We start from the raw sequence: 11,036 nt of genomic DNA on the forward strand, positions 1-11,036 counted from the left end.
AAGAGACTTCAGATACAGTATTAGGGGACCACTAAGGTCTTTATAAAAGAGACTTCAGATACAGTATTAGGGGACCACAAAGGTCTATTCAAAAGCATCCAAAGAGCACCATGTCACAGGACCTTTAAGCAAATCGACAAAGGCCCCGTTTGCATTGTTCCTGAATATATCTTCCATTTAATATCCTTTCATTTACAGCTGTTTGGTGATTTGTTAAAAATGCAAGTAGAATGACTTGTAAACGTCAGCAGTGAAGTTCCGACAATGACACGTTAGCTAGCGAGCTAACACGTGGACTGAGATTTGTCTTTAGAGTCTTTTACAACCAGTTTCCTCATGCAAACTGAATATTCTGCATCTGCATTATAGTTTCAGTGTCACTTCAGAATCCATCATACCTGTCCCCGACATTGCAGAGGCTATTTCTGCTTGCTGATGTAGTTGCAATTAGGAGAAGAAAAATTAAGTAATGATGCATTTTCACCTTTCCTCCCTGTGGCTAAAATGCATCTCAAACCACCTTCTGTTAGCACACAAGGGTAAATGTTCTGATGGCAATAGAACATTGGGAGGCATTTTGTCTACACTCATTGTGTTAAATTTTACAATATGGTGAAGATTTATTTATTTATGAAAATGCTGAACTGTAGGTGCTTAAAACAACAACATGAAACCTCACTCGTGCATTGCATCACACTCCCCAGACTCCAAACTCACAAAACTCATGTAAAGTGCAAAGTGACAGAGAAGAAACTCATTACTACCCTCTTCCTCTGAAGAGCTCTCTCTTCCTCGCTCTCTCCATCCCTCCTTCACGCCCCTTCCTCACCCCTGGCCTCCTCCTGCCCTCGCTCCTCTCCTCTCCTCGCCCCACTCCTTCCTTCCCATCAACCATCTCACCCGTCACCTCCTTAATCTCTCCTCTCTCTCTCTCTCTCTCTCTCTCTCTCCCTCATTTCCTCCGTCACCTCTGCGGCCCTGACGGTTTTCTGAGGGTGCTCTTCTAACACGCACACACACACACACACACACACACACACACACACATATACTTGCACCTGCAGTATTCATATGCAAACATGCATTATTCACAATAATTTGCTTATGTGGAGACACAAGTGCAAACACAAAAAACAGTGCTCACAGCATAGATTTTGTGTGCAAGAAAACACATAAAGAACACATTCAAAAGCATTACACGCACACACACACATACACACACATCACAAATAGGGTAATGGAGGATGATTAGGGGCAAGAGGAGAGTGGTGGCTAAGACATGACCTCATGACTCAAGTAACCACTCAGAGCACAGCGTTCATATGAACTACTCCAACCTCTCCACAAGAGCTTGATTGCCTCCTGGAGGAGCTGTAAATCTGCCAGTGTGTGTGTGTGTGTTTGTGTGTGGGTGTGTGTGTGTAAAAGGTGATGAAGAAAGGGGGCAAGACAGAGAGAGACAAGAGGTAGAGAGATGAGTTGTCTTCCACCTTGTCCACCCCCTCTCTTCCTCTCAGCAGAGAACAGTACTTAGCAGACATCCTTGATGGAAGCGATTGGCCAATTCAGCCTTTCACCTGAGGAGACCACTTGAAGAAAAATGCAGAAATTGATTGAAGATTAAGTTCAGAGTGTGCGTGTATGTGTGTGTGAGCGACATTACATTACTGCCCCAGCCTACACAGATGTTTTTGACCCCAGGTGTGGTAAAAACACTACTACCACATTTGTCCAAAGGGGTTGCTGCAATCAAACCGAACTGAAAGTTCCTCATAGGAACGTCGTACTTTCTCGTACTTTCTCGTACTTTAAGTACGAGATCGTCTGAAGCATTGTAAGTGAGGACACTCTTAGCTAAATCAGAGCCTCCCACTCACTTGCACAGTAGAAGCGGGTGGGAGGCCCACCTTGATCACAGTCAATACAAATAAGGATGTAAACATACTCAATCTCGTTGGCAAATCAAACCTGAAAACAGAAAAAAAATGGCTCTTTGGCTGCAGACCCTCAAGTGTTGAATGTCTGAGCATCCTTGAATCCACCAACATATCCCAAACTAGACAACCAGGTAAGGGGGCTTAGATTATTGGCTGTGTGTCTGATTAGTTACATTAGTAGTGTGAGTAACTTGATTGCAGGCAACATTGTTTTTCACTTTATGTAATGTAAATGTCATTATATGGTTAAAATGTGTAAAAGTGACATGCTGTGTCCCTGTGTATTAGGGGCAGGCAGCGACAGAAGTGAAGTAGTTAAGAAAGTAGTTAGTAAGAAAATATATGGATAAATAAGAGCAAGACGTGAGGAGGGTAGGAGAGGCAAGGTGAGGAAGAGGGAGGCAAGGGAAGAGGATGGCAAGAGAGATAGAGGAGAGATGAGAGGAGCGATAGCCCAATGGACGCCTGAAGGACGCGTGTACTTCGATAACAGATACCATCGGAGAAGATGCTATCGCTTCTCCTATCGCGCTGCAGCACACACTGTTAATAGACAGCAAATAGAGCACTGTGTTTGTGTGTGTGTGTGTGTGTGTGTGTGTGTGTGTGTTTGTTTCTATATGTATGTATAGAAATGCTAGCGTATACAGTTTGCCTGCGTTGACTCCTGAGCCTCACCATTTCCCTTTTTTTTCACCCCGCGTCTGTCTTTTTCCTGCCAAACCCGCTTTCAAACCATTATGTGGCTATTATGTCACAAATGACTCATTCCAAAGAACAAGAGAACGAGCAAAGAGCGGTAGAGGGGGAGGATTATCTAATTGAATGAAATTATTTCTCTAAGTTGGCAAACTGGTTCAAGTGCTATTAAGTTGTTCACAGGCTCGCATTAGCGCTGTGTCTCTGAAAATGGCGGTGGTTGTGGTTGACAAAAGGAAATTGTCACTGGCTATGCGTTTTGGGGGCTCGTCAGACCATTTCCCACTGAGACGTACGCTCAGGCACGTGCACGTACACACACACACAAACATCAAGCAGCCAATCATATGGACAGATGGTTCATCAGCTCTCTCATTGTGTGATTGGCTGAATCAGCGACAGAGGATACACCGGACGGTGGGATGACACATTAGGTTTCTTTCCATGTAAACAGGGACTATGTGTGTGTACGTGTGTGTGTATGTTTGTTGACCTATGTGGGTATGAACACTGTACATGATCATGATTGATTAAATGGGAAGGTGGCTTCCCCTACAATTTGCAAAAAAGAAATATAGAGTGACAGAAAATAAAATAATAACACTATAATATTCTTTTCTTTCAGCGTGTCAGAAAGGAGTTGATAATAGATATGTTGGCTCATTGACTGTGTGTGTGTGTGTGTGCGTGTGCGTGTGTGTGTGTGTGCGTTTGCGCACTTATGTTTTTGTCCTTGCAGAGATCTCGCCAAAACACATTAGAGCACATCTGTCCACTCCATACCCAGCCCTCATCCCATTCTAAAGAACTCTCTCTCTCTTTCTCTCTCTCTCCATCTCTCCATCTCTCTATCTGTCTATCCTTCCATCTATGCAAAACATGTCTTCATGAAATTCATCTGTGTCAATTGTCTTACTATTTCAAACGTGTCTTCCTCTTGCTTAAATTCTTGTTCTTATTTTCTCAACACTGACACTGAACGCAACTGATGGTAAAACCTTTGAATATACTATATGTTACACTGAATATAATGAGAGTGAAGAAGAAACTGTGTCACGTGGATTGCTCATGTTTGGCCAATACCTGAAAGGTACTTTAAAAGGATGTATTGGCTCTAAAATGATCCAACAGATGAGATCTGTGCTTCTTTAATTCCATTTAACTTCTGTGTTGCTGTGAATCTATGTAACATAATATGTTTATGTTACAAGAAATCTCAAATTACAACATTTTATAAGCCATGTCTAGTCTAAAGAAAGTCAAGTTTGGATGTGTATGAGTGGTGTACAGATAATATTCCAGGAATTTCCGGTTTTGAAGGTTCCCTGGTTTCATTTCCATCTACTCTGATCCATATGGACATAAAGTATGTATGTGCATGTACAGCAACGTAAAAATGCAATGTATGTGGCTTCCTGTTGAGCTCACACACTCCTGCTGTTAAGAAAACATATCACACCAACACACCCACACATACACACACACACACACTCACAAATAAACACACAAAATACTCTTCCTTGAGTTTATTGATTTACCTTTTATTCAAGATTCTCATCTCTTATAAGTGCCATTTACTGGAGGGTTTACTTTGTTATCGAGTTAATGTCACGCACACGCTTTTGAAATGAAGCCGTGTGTGTAACCATGTGTGTCTCTCTCTGCAAGTATTATGTGCAAAAGTGTGGGTCTGTCCATTTCTAGTCATTGTCCTTCTTTACAGTTTTTTCCAGTAATTCCTCTCTTAGCCTCTCCCTCTCGCCCTCCCTCCCTCTCGCTCATTGTGTCTTTATTTCAAATGTTTAATTTATATGACGTTACGTCTAATTCAATGTGTTTCTGTCTATCTTTCTTTCTTTCTCTCTTTCTCTTCCTCGCTCCCTGTGTAGCCTCATAATTAAAGTGCACTGATATATAATTACTGTGCATATTTACCTCAAGTCCCATCTCGGTGAATGGGAGGCCTCTCCCCCTCTTTTGTGGCTCTGCATTATCACATGTTATTATTTGCATCCCGTTCAGCTTCTCAGCCATCCACTCATTAAGTCCGCGGCTTTGAGAAAATTAACAACCTCATATGCAAATTGAAAAAGAAAAAAAAAAGGCTTGCCACTAAAGCATGGGCAGTATGTCAGAGTGTGGGATTGCGTGTAGTCAGAACTGTGTATCCTCCGCGGTGTAATAACATCTTCTTATTCCCTCCCTGCAACCCATAAAAACACTGTTAAAACACGTTCTGCTTGTTCCAGTTTTTGGGAAAATTTTCAATTCAAGCACACAATAGTAAGAAGTGAATATTCCTTAGAAAACTACAATAGTAGACACATAGAAAGGTGCTGACCTTTGTTGGGTCCTGAACAGACATAGCTTTGTCTTTATACACATTGTTGTCTTTGTTTTAATCCTCACTGCTGATTTTTAGTAAGAAGTCTTTAAAAACCTTAAATAGTTATATTCAGATTTCTTCATGACGTAACTAAATGTAAATGAGCTGTATTCATATAGCACTTTTCTAGTCTTAGAAAATGCAACTACTCAAAGCACTTTTACATCATACAGGAAACACTCACCGTTGACACACATTCATACACTGTGGCCGAGGCTGCCGCACAAGGTGCCAACTGCTCATCAGATAAACACTCACACACACGCAGCATGGGGGTTCAGTGTCTTGCCCAAGGACACTTCAACATGGAACTGCGGGGCCAGGGATTGAACCCACAACCTTCCGATTAGCAGGCAACCGCTCTACCACTCAGCCACAGCCACACCGACAGAATTTCTGTAATTGCTCTTTGGACGTTTTATTTGGACAAAGATCGTCTTTTATCGTCTTTTTTTTTTTTTTTTTTTTTTTTTACTTTTGTGTTTAGTCCTATCCTTCCCTCACATCATAATCACATTTCTGCTTTTCACTCATGACGTTGATCAACCTCCCATGGTTTCAAATACAAAATTGAAGAAATACACAACTTTTCAATTATAGTCATGATTCCACCATCATGGTTGCCAAAACAGAAGAAACAGTCATCCAAGATTTACCAGCTCATTTTTAAATTCATTTATAGATTCTCCTGTAACTAATTCCATTAACATACTTGTACTTCCCATGATCACAAAAGCTGGCAAATGTCTGTAGTAACGCAGTGATTTGTGTATGTATTGTCATTAGAATTGCATAGTGAGATGTTATTCTGCTAGCTTTGGTTGTAGTGGAAAAAACTCAGTAAATTCAGTTTGTTCTTGTTGGGTTATAAGAGATCTACATTAAAATCTCCATAAAAGAACACATCTTGGTGATCATTCTTGGCAAGCAATCTATGTTCTTGAGTATTTCAATATTGAAACCGGGAGCTCTATATACACAGCTTACAAATACATTTGTCTTTTATCCAGATTAATTTTGACAGTTCTAATCTCCTAGCCTGGAAATCTAAATGCACCTCAGGGACAGCAAATGCAGTTTGCAGCCAGGGTCAGTCTAGCAACTCTCTGTTGGCGTGGGAGCTGGAAAAAACAAATTCTGGTCAGGCCGATGACATCGTGCATAGGTGAGGACGGCAGAGGTGTGACGGTTCTGCGTGAATTCTCTGCTACTGATATACAAAGAAGATGGTGGCTGCTGCTAGCGAACTGCGGTCTTTCCAATCCGCTTTGGCCGCGACTCTGGATCACTTGGAGTTAAGCTCTGAAGTCATTCTTAAAAAAGGAAGATGTGTTCGGAACATTTGCCGAACGGATCTGTGAAAAGTTGCATCTATCAACCAGCGTTGCACTGGTTGGTTGTTGTGCTATCTTATTGTGTGCATAGGGAATTTGAAAGACAACCGTATATCGCTTGGATTGAGCCCTGCCAATGCTGATTTCCCTTGTCTTGGCTTGTCAGGCTAATAATCTCCATCACGTCACCATTATTAGTTATTTAGTCTATATTTTTTCTCCTATCTATATACAAAGCAACTCTGCCTCCTTTTTTCCCCCTTAATACCGTAGTTCAGATCATATCCATTCAACTCCCAATCCACAACCTGCATAGTGGTAAACCAGGACTCGGATATGGCTATCACCTGGAATGGTTTGTTTAGGTGACTTAAGTATTCTGTTGTAGTATGCATGTAGTAAGTTTGTTGTAAAAATCTGCAGATAAACGTGTGCTATTAAAATTAATGATTGACATTTCATGTTCATGTTAAATTGATCTTCCGTTGTTTATATTGTTAAGAAAATGATTTGCAGGGTCTATCAGGTTTGTGAAAACATGGCACACAATAACAAAGGATACCCCAAAGCTCTTCAATTAAACATTACTTTCCTCACTTCAGTTTGTAAGAGATCTCAACACAGGCCTACTTGACTTGAACTTGTTTACTTGCCATAGCGCACAACTTTTATAACTAATTTAAGTTACTGTGTTGAAACCAATGGACGACTAAAACCTAAATCAGTAGCACATTTTGGATGTTGGCCAAACATAAGTGAATGTGGATTTTCTATATTTAGGAGATGTTTCTAACCATTCAACAGATTTGAAAGATCGTTGGCTGTGTTTCTGTACCAACCCGTTCTCACTCCTTGCACGTCGCAGATGTTTGGGCAGTGACTGTTCGCCGGGTGATGCATTCGCCGTGTGTGTAGAAAATACTTGGGAGAGCAGCAGCTAGACAGGGTTCAGGGAGTAGTGTGTAAGGGGGGAATTCCACGAAGGGAGTTTGGTAAGGGTGGTTGATGGGTAAAACACAGGACTTTCACCCAGGAGAGCAGGGTGTGTGTAACCGTCCCGTTACTGCCGCGTGTCGCGTGTCAGGGACCCGTAAGCCCACCCACAACCTTTTCCTAAACCCAACCGTCCCACTGCCGCGAGTTACAGAACCGTGAGCCCACCTACAAGCTTTTCCTCAACCTAACAGCATCAAAAGGGCTGGTTTGCTGGCCTTTCGGGAAGGAACTTGTTTTGGTGGAACATGTATGTTCAAACGTTGCTTTAGTCGTGGAGAGAAAACTCAGATTCGACAGATAGTCTAGCTAGCTGTCTCAATTCATCCTGCAGACATCTTAGGAGCAGTTAACCACAGCCATCATTAAATCCACCGGAGGTTAGAATAAGAAAGCAGACTTGAATCCGGCCGAATTTCTTGCGGCAATAGAGCAATCCCGGAAGTGGAAGCTCAAGGATATGAACTACCCTTTAACTAACTACGGTGAAGTGCAACACTGCCTGTATTCAATTTTTGCTCACTGTTTATTCATATTTTCATGGCATTCATGATGTGCATGAAATCAAAAGCATGATTGGTGAAAGTAATGCAAATAAAGCCATTGAAGGCTAAATATGAGAAATTTCATTGGCCTTGGTTTAATAAAAATGTATTTAATCATATAATTGTATTGAAGGCACCCCGACTTTAGCATCCTCGTTTTTCTTACCAATAATTTTTTTTTGTGATACATTCTCTTTCTTACCAATTAATTAACATCGCCCTGCCAATAAACATTAATCGTAATGCCAATTGGTTGCATATAAAGGAGACATGGCTTTTTTGTTTTGAATGGTTCACTGAATTCACTGTGATATAGCTTCAGTGTAGCATTGGAACAAGCAGAAGCAGAATATGTATGGAAACTAACTTTGAAGGGGACATTTAAGGGCAACATTGAGGTTGAAGAGGTTTTAGTGTAGGTGATGCTGTCTCGGGGCCAATGGGCGGTGACTTGATCCTCTCGACCCTGCACCACATCAAATGAACTTTGCCCACATTCACAAAATCACTCACACAAACTCTCAACCCTGCTTTTACACATTAATGCAGACGGCTCTTGACACTGCTGTAAATCGAAGTCTGGGTTTTTTTCGGCCAGAGAGGATGAAAGAGAGGTTTGGTGTGAAGACATTGGCAGAGGCCGAAAAATAAAGTAGAGGTGCAAAACAGGAGAGAAAGAGAGAAACGTTGAGTAGTAAGTGGCCTATTGTGACATGACACATGACATAAAGACAATGAAAAGCTCCCCAAATGAATACATACTCCAAGAAAGCAGGAATACAGTGAGTGTTAGTTTGTTTGGTAAAGGCACAGACAGCCAGCATACATCTCCATACTGATTATGCGGCGTCTATTGTCCAGTGGCTTGGTAATTATTGCAATGCACAGTGCTCTCCTCTTTAGAAACCATTATGAAGCTGGGATAAGAAGTCTGACCTCTTTCTGTCTGGCAGACTTGCTGGTTCTTACAATGGGAGGGGCCACTGAGGGGGAAGAAGGAGAAGAGGCAGACAGTAGAGAGAGGGGGGGCGATCTTATGTAGCCTCAAAGATACGGAGGAGGACAGGTTGAATAAGAAAGAAAATAATGGAGAAATAACGCATAAACAGTTTTGATTAAAGGGCCACATAATCCAATATTATATGTGTGTTGCATGGTACTGTTGTTGTTTTATTAAGTAGAAATCCTGAAGGTTTCAGTCCAGGTTAATTTGACAAAACCCAATGGCTACTGTTGGTAACAGCAAGTAAAGTTTATTACACATTCTCTCAACTAAGTGACAGAATAGGTTAATTGTCAAGACTCTTAAATAAGACATATGATGACTATTATGTGTATTATTGTGTGTTACAGTCACAGTAACATGTGACTGTAACATGTCACTGTAACATGTGATCGTGACATGTGACTGTAACATGTAAATGTAACGGTGCCACATGACCGTAACGTGTGACTGTAACACATGATCGTAACATTTGATTGTAACATGTGACAGTAGCATGTAAACGTAACATGTGACCGTGCCACGTGACCGTGCCACGTGACCGCAACATGCGACTGTAACATGTGATCGTAACATGTGACTGTAACATGTAAATGTAACATGTGACCGTACCATGTGACCTTAACATGTGGCTGAAACACACGATTGTAACATTTGACTGTAATATGGGACCGTGCCACGTGACCGTAACATGTGACTGGCACATGTGACAGTGCCACCTGACCGTAACATGTGACTGTAACACGTGATCGTAACGTGGCTGTTGCATGTGACCGTAACATCTGACTGTAGTTCCAATGAAACAACCTGAAGGGGGACCAAAGATAGAAAAGTTACAGAGTATTCTTTTAAAAGGTGCAGTAAGCAATGCTGCACAAAGGTTGTTGATATTTGACCTCAACTGCCAGAAAAAAAAAATGCCGGGATCTCTGCCGACAAAACAGAATATGGCAGAATCAAGGTTGTTAGCTAAATTGTGGATTAGCAATTGCCGTAAAGCCAATCAGTTGGAAGCAGCCATTGCAAACGGACAAGGTAAAACAGAGTTATTGAAAACAGTTAAAAGGCAAACCTAACTGCACTCACTTGTCCTCCAGGAAGAGAGCAACCACCTCATCAGTTTTCATTGCTTTGACATCTCTGAGATTCTGCAGCATTAAAACAACTTATTTTTTACTTTTTAGTCTTCTGACCTTCTCTTTTGCCATTCCTCTGCGATCTTTTCTTCTTGATAACTCCTGGCTGGCCGCAACATTCACATGCTGAATGTGCTCTAAAACGAAGAAGAGAAAAACTACTGAACAGAAAGCTAATGTTAAATATACTGGATGGCTGCTGGGAAAAAAACATAGTTTTATGGGCTTAAGACAGCTATGAGAAATGTTAAGTGTCACATTTTGTATGCATGAATGAATCAAAAAAGTCAGAATGTGTAAGTGGTACTATGGGGTGTAATTCAAACAAGGACTGTGCCACTGATCCCTTTCATACTTACATCATAAATATGTCTCCACCAGATCACCACAAGTCAAGACCAAATGGCTTCACAATGCAATGAATTGGATTATTCCACTCATGGATCCATTTGATGTATCAGTTTTACCCCCTCACATAATAATAGCATTTTTGAAATGGCAAGGTGGGGTATGGCTCTTAAAGGGGTGGTGTCTGTTTGCTTGTTGTGTATGATTATTATCTATTGTCTGTCATATGGTACCATCTTAATCAGGACTTTGCTCAGTGAAAAGGGTCTTCCTATTCAAAATACTACACCTTCTGTGTGTTAACGTATTTATCCTTTCACAGGTAATTTGTATGGTTGTTTATTTCACAGTATCACATATCACATATGCCATTTTTTAAATCAAGTCCTAGCCTCAAAGTAGCTTAAAAGCTTCGACGTCATCCCCTTTTATTTTCTCACTTTAACATGAAAAATGAAAATCATGTTTCTAACACTTAGGAGGAGGATAAGAACAGAGTATCAGAGAAAAGACATCTCGACATTTTTATTTTACTCAGTGAGCCCTCATTGCTATTAGCAATGTTTTCGAGGTCTTCACACCAATAAATAAAGAAAAAATACCTACTATATTTATATATATATATATATATATATATATATATATATATATATAT

The 11,036-nt window shown here is 40.9% G+C and overlaps 1 long non-coding RNA gene across 1 annotated transcript in view; it reads left to right on the forward strand.

The window, feature by feature from the left end:
• Positions 1-6,986: 6,986 nt before the first annotated feature.
• LOC117939183 overlaps positions 6,987-11,036 on the forward strand; it is a 17,574-nt gene continuing 13,524 nt past the window's right edge. Inside the window, exon 1 of the long non-coding RNA XR_004655538.1 lies at positions 6,987-7,111. This is a non-coding gene — a long non-coding RNA (uncharacterized LOC117939183). The remainder of the gene's footprint in view (positions 7,112-11,036) is intronic.

The sequence above is a fragment of the Etheostoma cragini genome, chromosome 24 (assembly GCF_013103735.1).
Source record: "Etheostoma cragini isolate CJK2018 chromosome 24, CSU_Ecrag_1.0, whole genome shotgun sequence".
Lineage (NCBI taxonomy): Eukaryota > Metazoa > Chordata > Actinopteri > Perciformes > Percidae > Etheostoma > Etheostoma cragini.